The sequence below is a fragment of the Macaca thibetana genome, chromosome 8 (genome assembly GCF_024542745.1).
Source record: "Macaca thibetana thibetana isolate TM-01 chromosome 8, ASM2454274v1, whole genome shotgun sequence".
Lineage (NCBI taxonomy): Eukaryota > Metazoa > Chordata > Mammalia > Primates > Cercopithecidae > Macaca > Macaca thibetana.
Genome location: NC_065585.1, coordinates 26,986,714 through 27,001,163, shown reverse-complemented (window position 1 = coordinate 27,001,163; position 14,450 = coordinate 26,986,714). Strand labels below are relative to the sequence as shown.

At 43.1% G+C, this 14,450-nt stretch overlaps 1 pseudogene across 1 annotated transcript; it reads right to left on the bottom strand.

Moving 5' to 3' along the window:
- Window positions 1-7,553: 7,553 nt before the first annotated feature.
- On the bottom strand, window positions 7,554-8,214 carry LOC126961563 (60S ribosomal protein L29-like; annotated as a pseudogene). Its single transcript, XR_007728332.1, has one exon. The product of XR_007728332.1 is annotated as a 60S ribosomal protein L29-like (transcript).
- Between the last annotated feature and the right edge of the window lie 6,236 nt (window positions 8,215-14,450).

The following is a 14,450-nucleotide window of genomic DNA, read 5'->3' as shown; positions in this document are numbered from 1 at the left end:
GCTGAGCTGAGCTGAGCTGCCTGGTCTAGAAGCAGAAAACAGAACCAAGTGGCTAGAGCCTTGTGAATGAGATACCCAGGCCCTGCATTTGTGCAGCTCCTGTCTGAAGAGGCTGTTCGTGGTAGTAGGTTTGTCTGTTGTCCAGATGAAAAGGAAGCTCTAGAGATTCAGAAAGACTGAGGTGAGGGGCTTGGGGGATGCAAACCCAAATCTTCTATTCTTTTCCAACCCCTAACTACCCGATTTACTGAGCTTTGCATTAATGCTTTCATCCAGGATAAAATTGACCTCTTCTGGGCTCCACTTCACTCTGTGGGCAACTCAACTGTAGCATCTTTAAACCATTACTGTGTCCATTCTTTTATATGGCCGTCTACCTATAGGACACACAGTGCCAAGAGAAGTGGATTATGTCTACTGAATCCCTGTAACTCCAGCATCTAGCACAATACCTACCCTTAGTTGGGGGCCTTATAAATGTTTGTTGAATGAATGAATCATCACTGAATTTATTGTGCTTGCTGTTGCCAGGCAATATGCTAAATGCTTTAAATATATTAACCCAATTAATTCTCTTTACAACTCAGAAGGTATGTACTGTTCTTAGCAACATTTTACAGAAGAAATTAAAGCCCAGAGAGGTATGTAATTCACTTGAGCTCTTACAGCTGGGAAGTACTCGAGCTGGGATTTGAACTTAGTCAGTCTGGCTCAAAAGCCCTTGCTCTTAACTTTGTCCCAGCAGTGCTTCTCAAACTACTGTCCATGAGAATCACCTGCAGGACCTGTTAAAATACACTTTCCAGGGACTCACTTTGCTTTGCAGAATTTCCTTTTTTTTTTTTTTTTTGAGACAGAGTTTTGCTCTTGTCACACAAGCTGGAGTGTAATGGCGCAATCTCAGCTCACTGCAACCTCCACCTCCCAAGTTCAAGCGATTCTCCTGCCTCAGCCTCCCGAGTAACCAGAACTACAGGCACGTGCCATCACACCTGGCTAATTTTTTGTATGTTTAGTAGAGATGGGGTTTCACCATGTTGGCCAGTGTGGTCTTGAACTCCTGACTTCAGGTGGTCCGCCTGCCTCGACCTCTTAAAGTGCTGGGATTACAGGCATGAGCCACCATGCCCGGCCACTTTGCAGAATTTCTGATTCAGTAGTTGTATTAGTTACCTAGTTATCACCTCACAGTTTCTGTGGGTCAGGAATCTGGACACTGCTTAGCTGGGCACTATAGTGCAGAGTCTTTCACAAGGCTGCAGTCCACATGTTAGGTGCTGCAGTCACCTCACGGCTTGACTCCGGGAGGAACCAATTCCAAGCTCATGCCCACAGCTGTTGGTGGACTTCGGGTTCTCACTGGCTGTTGGCAGGAGATGTCAGCTTTTTGCCACATGGGCCTCCCCAAAAGGCTGTTCCCAATGTAGCAGATGGTTTCCCTCACAGCAAGTGAGGGAGAGTGTGGGACCAAGACGGCAGCCAAATCCTTTTGTAACCTCATCTTAAAAATGACATCTCGGCCAGGCGCAGTGGCTCACATCTGTAATTCCAACATTTTAGTAGGCCTAGCGGGGACAGGTCACTTGAGGTCAGCAGTTTGAGACCAACCTGGCCAATATCGCAAAACCCTGTCTCTACTGAAAATACAAAAATTAACTGGGTGTGGTGGCGTGTGCCTGTAATCCCACCTACTTGGGAGACTGAGGCAGGAGAATCGCTTGAACCCCGGAGGTGGAGGTTGCGGTGAGCCGAGATCGCACCACTGCACTCTAGCCTGGGCGACAGAGTGAGACTCCATCTCATTAAAAAAAAAAAAAAAAAAAAAAAGACATTTCATCACACTTGCCTAGTCTTAGAAACTTCCCACCACCCTAGGTATGGGGTGGACCTGAGAATGTGTATTTTCTTAAATGTATTAAATAAATTCAAAAATTTATAAAACTATAGTCCAGGGTGGGGGGCTGGATCCTCCACATCTACGGGTTTTATCTGGAGTACTTTATGCAGTGACTAGGAATGTGTATTTCGACAAGCCCTCAAGTCATGATGATCCCGACAGTGGAGGACTGCTTTGAGCAGCACCAGCATACTACACTGACTATGTCAATGAGTGAAGGAACAAATGAAACAAATGAATCAAGGATCCTTGGCTGGGCGCAGTGGCTCACACATGCAATCCCAACACTTTGGAAGGCTGAGACCAGAGGATTGCTTGAGCCCAGGAGTTTGAGACTAGCCTGGGCAACGCAATGAGACCTCGTGTCTAAAAAGTAATTTAAAAATTAGCTGGATGTGGCGGCACACACCTGTGGTCCTAGCTACTCTGGAGACAGAGGCGAGAGGATCACTCAAGTCCAGGAGGTCCAGGCTGCACTGAGCTGTGATCTCACCAGTGCACTCCAGCCCGGGCAACAGAGGGAGACCCTGTCTCTAAATAAATAAATAAAATAAAAATGAAAACAAAAAGCCTATTATTGACTGGATCATATATCACATTGTCACAGGGTCTTTCTTCTCCTTGACTGTTTTCACTGCCACTTGCATTCCCACAGGCACCTGTCAAGATTTGTCAAGAAGGTGACTATGACCCTAGGAAACCAGGTGTTCACTAGGTCATGAAAATGGTGGGCTCACCTGAAATGGATACATCCTGTCTTCCATTTCTCACAAGTCTTACCTCCAGGAGCCATAAAACCTTTCCCTGACAGCCAAACCTTGCCTGGTGAGTTATAGACTCACAGAGCAGGGAGGAATAACTTCAAGAGGTTCCCTTTCCTGCTTCCTGCTTTTAAGAAGGTATAATAAGACAAGCAAATTTTCATTCTACTGGGGTCCTTAAGAGCCTGACCAGAGAGTGGCTTCCAAATTAAAGCAGATTTGTTCTTCCTGCCTAAATCAGACAGGACTCCCCAGTTGGTCTTCCCTTGAAGCAACTTCTCTGACCTGGCTTCCTAAACACCGGCTGTGTTTGACCCCCTGCTGCCTGATGAGAAGTGGATGGGCTCTGGAATGCTGGTCCCAGCTCTTACTGAGGACTCAAGAGACAAGCAGCATACACTTCCCCTGCCCTGCCTGAAAGGAAGAGTGTTTGCTGGAGCTGAACAGCTGCTTGGGGTGCAGGGAGGCGAATGTTACTAAATATATGTTCTTATTGTACATTGGTGTGTCAAGAAAAATTATATCTCCTTGTTCTCCACTTGGGTGTTCTTAAAAAAAAAAAATTCCATACACAAGCACAGGGCACCTCTCAACTCCTGGCCCCTGCATGAAGAATCTGATTGCAGCCTAATTTGTTTTTCTTCCCACACCCTTAAAATAAAAGCCCTCTTCCTCTTGTCACATTCTGACAGCTTCCAGTGCATTCTACCACTCCCGTTACACACAAGGCTTGGGTCTCTGAGTCTCTTTGCCTCCCAGGCTTGCTTTCAACACCAGCCTTTCTTAGGGTGGGACTCAGGGTAGCAAGCTTGAGACGGCCAGGGGAGTCTTTAAAATGTGTCCATGAAGCCAGGTGCAGTGGCTCATGCCTGTAATCCCAGCACATTGGGAGGCTAAGGATGGTGGATTACCTGAGGTCAGGAGTTTGAGACTAGCCTGGTCAACATGGTGAGACCCAATCTCTACTAAAATAAATAAATAAATAAATAAATAAATAAATAAATAAATAAAAATTAGCTGGGCATGGTGGTGCATGCCTGTAATCCCAGCTACTCAGGAGGCAAGGCTGGAGAATCGCTTAAACCTGGGAGGCAGAGATTGCAGTGAGTTGAGATTGCTTCATTGCACTCCAGTCTGGGCAACAAGAATGAAACTTCATTTCAAAAAAACAAAAAAGAAAAGAAAAAAAGTGTGCGCATGAGTCTCTTTAAAGTGCATGGATAAGGCCAGGCGCGGTAGCTCACACCTGTAATCCCAGCACTTTTGGAGGCAGAGGCAGGCGGATCACCTGAGGTCAGGAGTTCGAGATCAGCCTAGCCAACATGGTAAAACCTCATCTCTACCAAAAATACAAAAATTAGCTGGGCATGGTGGCACATGCCTGTAATCCCAGCTACTTGGGAGACTGAGGCATGAGAATCACTTAACCTGGGAGGCAGAGGATGCAGTGCATCGAGATTGTGCCACTGCACTCCAACCTGGGTGACAGAGCAACTCTCTGTCTCGAAAAAAAAGAAACGTGCGTGGATATGATTATATGTGTATGTGTGCAAATGTGTGGCCCTAAGTCAGATCATTATTATTATATTGATTGGAATGTTTCCATCAGGAACTCAGTTACTGATTTGAATGTAGCACTGAGATTCTTCCCTTAATTGAAAAGAAAGTGGCTTGTTCCAGTTGGTCTTTTAATCCAAGGTAGAAAATTGATTTTCAGATTTATGAGGACCAGGCTCCTGAGTATTCTCTTAGCCACCAATATGGAATTGACAAGGCTCCACGACCATTACTTTCATTCCCTTCAAGCCCATTCTAGTTTCTTCTTTTTTGTTTTTAACTTACACTGGGAACCAGAATTGCCCTACCTACTTGCCACATAATGGTAGGCAATAAAATTTTTTTTTTGACTGAACAGCTAAGTGAATAAACCCATATTCTCAAGAAAAGCTAATTAAAATAAAATAGGGTAGATATATTGCCTAAGCCAAGTCCTGCTTTAAGACAAACTGGCCTATTAAAATATGACAAAATGAATCGATCTTGGCAATGGTTATTAATGCTGTAAAGGAATCTGTATTGAATGAAAAGCTTCCTTTCCGTGTGAAGTTCCTTCTTCTCCAGGTGGAGTTGATTATTTTGACTGATATGGCTCATCCTGGGACCTTGTTCATCCTCTGTAGTAATGCTGCTCCCATCTGTGCTTATGTGTGGACACTTTTTTATTTATTTATTTATTTATTTATTTATTTTTGAGACAGGGTCTCACTCTGTCCCTCAGGCTTGAGTGCAGTGACACAACTATGGCTCACTGCAGTCTCAACCTTCCAGGCTCAAGCGATCCTCCCACCTCAGCCTCTCAAGTGGCTGGGACTACAGGTGTACCACTAACGCCTGGTTAATTTTTGTGTTTTTTGTAGAGACAGGGTTTTGCCATGTTACCAAGGCTGGTCTTCAGCTCCTGGGTTCAAGCGATCCTCCCGCCTCAGCCTCCCAGCGTTGAGATTACAGGCGGGAGCCACGTTTTTTTCCAATTACTGATTTGCATACTAGAAGTCTCATAAGGAGCATTAACTTTGTGAGAACCAGGATGATCTGTTTTTTACCCCAGTTTCCTGGATACTTAGCAAGTGCTCATTAAATGTGTATTGAATGAATGAGTGAAGGATGAGCGAATTCCTCTAGTAATGCAATGTAATATACTGTAATGCAATTTAATTTCGAGAGGAAAGTTTGGGAAAGGAGAAGAAAAATTTTAAATTAAACTAAAGGGTTGGAAACAAATACAACCTGAAAATTAATCCTTTTGATAAATCATCTTTGAAATATGCAGGCCAATAGGAAAATGGAATTTTCTTTACAATAGATTTATTTCTGTTCATATTTCAGTGCTGCTTGTAATCTGGAAAGGTAGGCACACATTTAGAATTACCACATGGTTTCTATAAGCCCATTTGCCTTATTCTCAGTAGGTTTACCACTGGCTGGAACTCATTTTCAAGGCTAAATCCTTCACCCAAGTATTCAATTTATTTGGCTCTAGAGAGAGGTCATTAGCTTTCCCGGGATACATGTCCCTGCAGTAATGAAGTAGCCTCATGGCCAAGAAACCAAAATCCAGTCCTGCATCACAGCCATCTCCCTGGCCCTGCCCTGCCCTGCTGAAGTGGCGGGACTTAGAGGCAAGCTGCCAAGGCTCAAGGTTGGATGTGTGCACGTGTCTCCTCCGGCTTCATGGCCAATATCATCAATAAAGTGCTTCCCACTTTAAACCTTTTAAAATAAAAGTTTCTCTTGGAGATGAGAAAAGATGAAATTTGCTATAAAACTATATGGTCAAAGAATACCAGCTTTACCCTTCAGAAGCTGGAATTTTTTGCCTCCATTACCTCTGAAGTCTAAGAGTGATTAAGCAGCATTGCTACCACTCGTGGTAAACAGAAAAATGTCTTCTGCCTCTTCCTCTTCCAAATGCAGGTACGTGTCTAGCCAACCATGATGTGAATAAAACGTCCTTGCTGGAAGGGATCTGCATTTCTTTATATTTCTTGCCTTCCTGCAGGGGTGACTTTCAGTGTCCGGCAGGTAAACAGTAAATTACACATTTTCAAAAGTTTCTAATTTAATATCTGAAATGATTATGAAGAGCAAACTTTAAAAAACAGATCAAAATAGGATACTAAAGAGAGTTGTAACATTTTCTTTCTCTGGCTTGTTTCTGATGTGAGTAACAGCATATCCAAACTAAGAGTGGCTTAAACAAAAGGTCTGATCAGTAGCTTCTCACTTAACAGGTGGTCTAGAGATTGGCATTGGTTGGGGAAGCAGATTGGAAATATCATAAAGAGTATAGAGTTTTTCAGATTTCCCATTTTGTATCTTTAATGTGTCAGTGATGTCTGCACTAATGCTACCCCATCTCCAAGCATCTTTGTTACCCCAACTAAAAGCAAGAAGAAAGGGAAGTGACAGCAGCTTCTGTTTGTGCTTTCTTATCAAAGACAAAATTGTTTCAGAATACTCACCCTTCCAGCATTGCCCAAAAACAGATCACACGCCTAACTACCACCAGCAAAAGAGAATGCAATGACCACGACTTCGATGGTCAATAATCCACCAGAGCAAAGCCTGCTTTCCCCAGCAGATTACTGCTCAATACCCAAACACAATTAGTATTGTGTTAGCAAGGAAGAAGGGTGGGATATTGAATAGGCCACGGATGGTTTCTTCTGTGCAGGTTTGTTACAAAGGTATATTGTGTGATGCTGAGGTTTTGGGTACAATTGAGCCTGGCACCCCCGTACTAAGCATAGTACCCAATAGGTAGTTTTTCAGTCCTTGTCCTGCTCTCTCTCTCTTCCCTCAAGTAGTCCCTAGTGTCTCCTGTTGCTGTCTTTATGTCCATGTGTGCCCAATGCATAGCTCCCAGTCATAAGTGAGAACACGCAGTATTTGGTTTTCTGTTTTTGCATTAGTTCACTTAGGATAATGGCCTCCAGCTGCATCCATGTTGCTGCAAAGAACATGATTTTTCTCTTTTTTATGGCTGTGCAGTATTCCATGGTATGTATGTACCACATTTTCTTTATCCAATGCACTGTTGATGGGCACCTAGATTGATACAATGTCTTTGCTACCAATTCAGCTTTTAAACATTGGTTAACAAGAAACCAAAACCAAATTTGGATGAGAGTCATACCATTGTCCCCTAGTGCATCATAAAACAGGAGCAGATGCCATTTTGTGGGGGAGCTTTTGGGTAGACATAATTATCTTGTAAGATCTATTATTCTGAGGTCTAGTTGCTTCTTAGGTCTACAGGGTGTCTAGTTTTTGAGTATACTGTATTTCTTCCCTTTTTGTAAATTTAAATTAAAATGAATGTATTTTTTTTTTTCCCTGCCTCAGGTTTATTTGTACAAATAGCACAGGAGGACCCCAGCCCCATGCAGATGGCAGCCCAGAGGTGGGGGTGGGGGGGTCGCACCAGTCCTTCTGTCCTCACGTTGGCAGACAGAGATACCTACTCTGTAGCCTTTGTAGTGGCCTGGGCACCTTTGGGAGCCTGAGCTGGAATTGAAGCTGGAGCTGCAGCCTGGGCCTTGGTTTGATCCTTGGCCTTGGCCTTGGCCTTTGGCCGGCACAGCCGGAGCCCCTTGGCAATGCGAGCACGAGCACGCTTCCCAAGCTTGGGGTGGGCAATGTAGGCAAGTCGATCAAGCTTGCCGCTGACACCCTTTGGGATCTTGGGCTTAACCTCCTTGGGCTTTACGAGGGCCTTGACAGCCTCGGCACGTGCACTCATGGCCTTGGCATTGTTGGCCTGCATCTTCTTTAGGCCCTTCTTGTTGTGCTTCTTGGCAAAGCGCATGTTCCTCAGGAACTTGGGGTCCACCCCCTTAAGAGATTCGTATCTTTGTGATCGGGGTTTCTTGATACCATTTCTGTGCATTTTCGGGACTGGTTGTGTGTGGTATGGTTCTTGGACTTGGCCATGTCTGCACCTTCAGCCGCGGCTCCCCGAATGTATTTTTTGAAAGCCATTTTAATATTACCCATATAGCTTCCATTCATCTTCATTCAAGAAAAGCTTTTTTGACCAAGGTAATCCAGACTCAGGAACAGACATGAACTTATACCTGTATCTCTATCTATAGTCATGACATTATCAATACCAGTATCTTTCCCCTCAGCTCATCCTCTTCCTAATTTTATTGCGTGCTTCCAAAATGAAGGCTATACGTAGAAGTCAGGAAGAGCTGAATTTCCAGATGACTAGGAGTAGTAGAAAGAACACATGAAATTCTACAATTAATGTTGATTTGTTTGCTTCCTTGGAGTAACACCTCCTCTCATTAAAGAACAGCCTTATTACCCATTGTGAGAAGAAAATGGCCTCACAAAGGTGAGACACTATGTGGTACGGTCAGCTTCCAACAAGTTTTATTTATTGCTATCTTGATAACAAAAATAATTCCAGTTCTGAAAATTTATATTTTTAAAAGTTACATAGTACTGTAGAAAATTCAGGAAACATAAATAAGTGAAGAGAAGATAACCATTATCCCATTATAATGGATATGGGTATACTCCTATACCCATTATCAAGTGATAATGTCAATATTTCCACATATACACTTACAATATTTTTCCATTCAAATCTTTGCATTTTTAAATAAAAGTGAGATCATATAAAATAATACTGTTTGCAATCAAAATTCTCTCTCTACAATATATTTCACACATTACCATATTGATATATACCGTTGTACTGAGTGGTTCGGTGTGTTCATAGTTGCTCTACATTTTACTCAAGCTATTCCCCTATGGATACATACATTATGAAGGTATTTCTACATGAAAAAGAACCCTGTGGTTCAGAACTTTGCAACATTCAAAGTTTTTCATTCTCTGGTGAGTACTCCCCATTTACAGCAGGGCCCCCAATTCTGCAATGGGGAATGCACAACCCCAGAGCATTCTTTCAATTTCTTCCAACCCCTTCTTCGTTAGTGTGAGTCTTGGTACTAGTTCCATGCTGAACTGCTCTTATCCTCAATTCAAGTTTCCAGAGCATTTTGAGCATTGGAAGATCCACTCCCCACAACTGCTTCATAGTAGCTCGGGCAGAACCTGAAGGAGTATCTAGCAAATGTGACAATATTGGCACTGTTCATAGGGATTTTCTAGAACAAGTGCTCCTGTAAACCTAGGTGGAATTCCCTGGGCCCTGAATTACAAACCGTGAATTCAAAGCCACAGCAACACCTGCTGCATCCAACAGCTCTTAGGAGCTACTTCCTAGAGCCACTCTGAATTCTCCAGAGCCTTTCCATCCATATTCCACCATCCCAAACATTGGAGCTGAGTGCAGGTTTTAATTCCAGGAGCTTTAGTAGATTTACTTACATATGTTTTTATTACCCAAACTGTAGTATATGCTTGAATGATTTCAGCATGTGGCTACCTATCAGGTAAACAAATATTTATTGTGGTGAAAGAATATTTATTCTGGCCGTGAGAGATGATTCTTATGGTAGCTAATATGTATATATCTTATTACTTAATATGAGTCAAACATTTTATCTGAATAATTTCCACATTGAAAAAATTGGATTTTATCTGAATAATTTCCATGTTGACAAAACTGGCATTTCACTATTATATTTTCTCCGTTTTATGTTTTCCTTTCGTTCTAGAGTTCCTTATGAGTTTTAAAATATGACTATGTAAGTCAAGTACCTAGCTCAGTGCCTCATGTAGAAGGCATTCAATAAATGATATGTCCCTTTTCTCTTCTGTTTTTTTAGGGTGTTATGGCTTTTAGAGCATTTTGATGTCCATCATTCATTTGATCTTTTTTTTTTTTTCTTCAACTTTTATTTTAAGTTCAGGGATACATGTGCAGGATGTGCAGATTTGTTACATAGGTAAACATGTGCCATGGTGGTTTGCTGCACAGATCAATTCATCATCCAGGTATTTTTTTTGTTTCTGTTTTTTGAGACGGAATCTCACTCAGTTGCCCAGGCTGGAGTGCAGTGGCGTGATCTCGGCTCACTTCAAGCTCTGTCTCCTGGGTTCACTCCATTCTCCTGCCTCGGCCTCCCGAGTAGCTGGGACTACAGGCGCCTGCCACCATGCCCAGCTAATTTTTTGTATTTTTAGTAGAGATGGGGGTTTCACCTTGTTAGCCAGGATGGTCTCGATCTCCTGACCTCGTGATCCACCTGCCTCGGCCTCCCAAAGTGCTGAGATTAGAGGCGTGAATTAGCATCTATTAGCTATTCTTCCGGATGCTCTTCCCATGTCCTCATTTGATCTTCTTAACCCCGAGATGGAGGCAACACTCTCTTCATATATGTTTTATATATAAGAAAGTACTCAAATTTAGCTGTTGGTACTACTTCCTTTTTTGGATTACGAATTCTTAAAGGACAAATACCTTCCCTATGTTTCTTTTTACCAAACAGCTCAACATGTCAGGTTGAACAACTGATACATAGCAACAGTAAGATTTTATTTTTTATATTGAAGTCTACCTTAAAAGGGAGTGGTGGTTGATTTTTGCTTCCAGAAGTTTTGTTGCTGATAATATAAGACAAAGTACTCTTTCTAATGTGAATTTATGGAATGATTGCCCATAAAAAATTATTCTCCAGCTTGGAGCAATTAAAGTGGTCCCTCTTCTCTCCAAATTAATGTAATTAATACTGTAGTCCTGGTTGTTTATCATGTCTTGATAATATCACGAGGGAATGAAAATATTGGCTCTTTTATCCCCTTAAATAGCTGAGATGAAACTGTTCGAGCTCTAATGTTACAACAGCTGTTTCTCATGTCCCGGGAATATAATTGGTTGGTACTGAGGTTACTAAATTGTAAGAAATTGGCTTTGGTTTTATGCTTGCCTACTTTTGGTGGAAGGAAAGATGGGAAATGTTAGCTTTCTCTTGTAATGAAAAGGCAAAATCTTCCCCCAATGAAATGGCAGCTTCCAGGTCTCATCTGTATAATTTTCTTCAACAACCCACTGTCTCTGGGTTTGCTGGATGGCACGCCTGGGAAAGCAAGACCATTCTAGCTTCCCTGTTAATTAGCTCTCAACCCCATGCAGCTGGCTGAAATACATGCGGGTTTTCCCATGAGGGGCTTTTTCTGGAAGTCACTATAAAGCGGTCTAGTCTCCAGTGACAAATTCGATAGGGGATTTGAGACCTTAATTATCCCAAATAATTTATAGGAGCAAGATTCTTTTATCTAAATGTCTTTATCGCTTAGGACAGTTGTTCTCAGTGTGTTGTTCCTAGAGCAGCACTGTCAGCTTCACCTAGCAACTGGTGAAACATTCAGGCCCACTCTAGACCTACTGAACCAGAAACTCTGGAGTGGGGAGGGTCGAGCAATAGAGTCCAGCAATCTACGGTTTAATGAGCTCTCCAGGTGATTCTGATGCACAATAAACTTTGAGAACCACTAGCTTCTGGTATAACCAGGTTTTCCTGGTTTGTGGTCAGGCAATACTCATTAGTCTACTATCAGCTTGTCCACTGCTTAATCTTCATTAGTCTTCCAAGGAATCGAGTGTTCAGCAAAGGGCATACTCGCCTTCATACCAGCCTCCTCAGAGCAAACTCATTCCCTCACTCATTGTCACTCTCTTGCTCATTCTTGTCTGAGGTTGTAAGGCAGTGCCTATCAGTCTTTACTGTGCTCATGAATCATATGAAAAACTTGTTGAAAGGCAGATTCTCATCTAGGATGGCCAGAGCAGGGTCTGAGAGTGTGCATTGCTAACAAGCTTGCAGGTGCTGCTGCTGGTCCAGAAACCACACAGAGGTGACTGTCTGTGTGGTGACTGTCATATATGCGACACCATGTATACACTAGAGAAAATGACAACTGTAAAGGACACGTACCAGTTAATTGGTACAATATGGGAGATCTAAATAATGATGAATATTGTAACAGTTTTTCTGGTAGTTTTATTTTTATTTTTTGTTTTATTTTTTTGAGACGGAGTCTTGCTTTATCACTCAGGCTAGAGTACAGTGGCACTATTTCGGCTCACTGAAACCTCCATCTCCCGGGTTCAAGCATTTCTCCTGCCTCAGCCTCCCGAGTAGCTGGGATTACAGGCACGCGTCACCATGCCTGGCTAATCTTTGTATTTTTAGTAGAGATGTGGTTTCACCATGTTGGCCAGGCTGGTCTCAAACTCCTGACCTCGTGATCTGCCTGCCTCAGCCTCCCAAAGTGCTGGGATTACAGGCGTGAGTCACCATGCCTGGCCTATCAGGTAGATTCTTAAACGAGAGACTTGAATGAGGAATTTTTCCATTGCAGAAATTTTCTTCTTCTTCTTCTTCTTCTTTTTTTTTTTTTTTGAGACAGGTTCTTGCTCTGTCACCCAGGCTGGAGTGCAGTGGTGCGATCATAGCTCACTGCAGCCTCAGCCTCCCATGCTCAAGCAATCCTCTCACCTCAGCCTCCTGAGTAGCTGGGACGATAGGCATGCACTAGCATGCCCAGCTAATTTTTTTACTTTTTGTAGAAAGAGGGTTTTGCCATGTCACCCAGGCTGGTCTCCAACTCTTGAGCTCAAGCAGTGGGAGGCCTGCTGCCTTAGCCTCCCAAAGTGCTGGGATTACAGGCGTAAGCCACCATGCCCAGCCCAGAAATGTTCTTTAGCTCTGCTTTTCTACTCCTTGGGTTCCTTGTGCTCCCACTCTCCTTTCTTCAACTCCTTCCCACACAACATCCTCATCCTTCCTTCCCACTCCCCCACTTTGTCCCTACTTTGTCTCCTCTCTGGTTCTTTCCTTCTGAAGCTTTATCTGGCTTCTTTGTTTTTCTTTCTTTTTTTTTTTTTTTTAGACAGAGTCTTGCTTTTGTCTCCCAGGTTAGAGTGCAGTGGCACAATCTCAGCTTACTGCAACCGCTGTCCCCTGGGTTCAAGTGATTCTCCTGCCTCAGCCTCCTGAGTAGCTGGGATTACAGGTGTGTGCCACCATGCCTGGCTGATTTTTGTATTTTTAGTAGATACAGGGTTTCACCGTGTTGGCCAGGCTCGTCTCAAACTCCTGACTTCAAGTGATCCCCCCGCCTTGGCCTCCCAAAGTGCTAGGATTACAGGAGTGAGCCACCATGCCTGGCCTATCTGACTTCTTTGTTGATACTTACATCAATTCTCATGAACTGAAAAGCCAGAGCCAAAATTTTGGAAGAGATCAAGTGGGAAAGTCATAAGGAAAACTTAAGAAGGCCTAACTTTACCACCTAAAACAGTTTATCAAGTTGTAAATCCAGATACTCACCACTGAATTCTGATTTCCCTGGTGTTCAGCATCCAATAAGCTCTAGTTTTATTATCCTTTGGGCTCACCTCCTTAGATGGGAAAGAAGTCAAATATGGGCTGGGTTTTCCCATGAGCTTCCAGACTGGCAAGTTTCCTTTAACCTTTGAAAATTACTTCAAAGTTTCCCTTTGAGGAAAGCTGGTGGTATACACAGCTGATGTCTTTGCTGCTGGATCTGACTCCTTGGCTGAGCTGTAGATGTGGAAACCAGGGGAGTCACTTTAATGTTTGCTGTAAGAAAATGGCAGAAGGGGACTGTAGAAGATGTGAGGAAATAAAGCAAAAGGGTAAACAATCTGCAAGGAAGAAAACCCAGGGCTTCCTGTGTGAGTAGATTCCTAGACAGTTTCTTTCTGCCTCTTCTTCTTCCTCCATTTCTTTGGCAATAGAGGTTCCTCTGTTACTGGTAGAGGGTTTGACTGCTAGTTGTCCAGGTTCTCGGTGTTTTGAACAAAGAATTGGACAAAATGCACATCAAAGCAAGGAAGAATGAAGCAACAAAAGCAGAGTTATTGAAAATGAAAGTATACGCCACAGAGTGGGAGTGGGTTGAGCAGTGGCTCAAGGGCCCCAGTTACAGAATCTTCTGGGGTCCAAATACCCCCTAGAGGTTTCCCATTGGCCAGCTGGTGTTCACACCATGCAAATGAAGTAGTGGCCCGCAGTCAGTCCGATTGGTTGTGGAAAGCAACCGATCAGAGGCTGAAGTGAAGTTACAAAGGTTAGGCTTCTATGCAAAGCAAGACTTAGCTCCCAGTCAGAGGCTGAAAGGAAATTACAAAGTTACACTCCCATGTAAATGTCTGATTGGTTTCCATGATTTTCCATCTGCCTGGCAAAAAAAGTTGGGAGTAGGGGGCTTTGCAAAGGGAGTAGCCTCTGGTTCTTTTGTTACTTAGGCATGGAAAGTTGGGGTTTTCCTTTCGATTCAGTTAT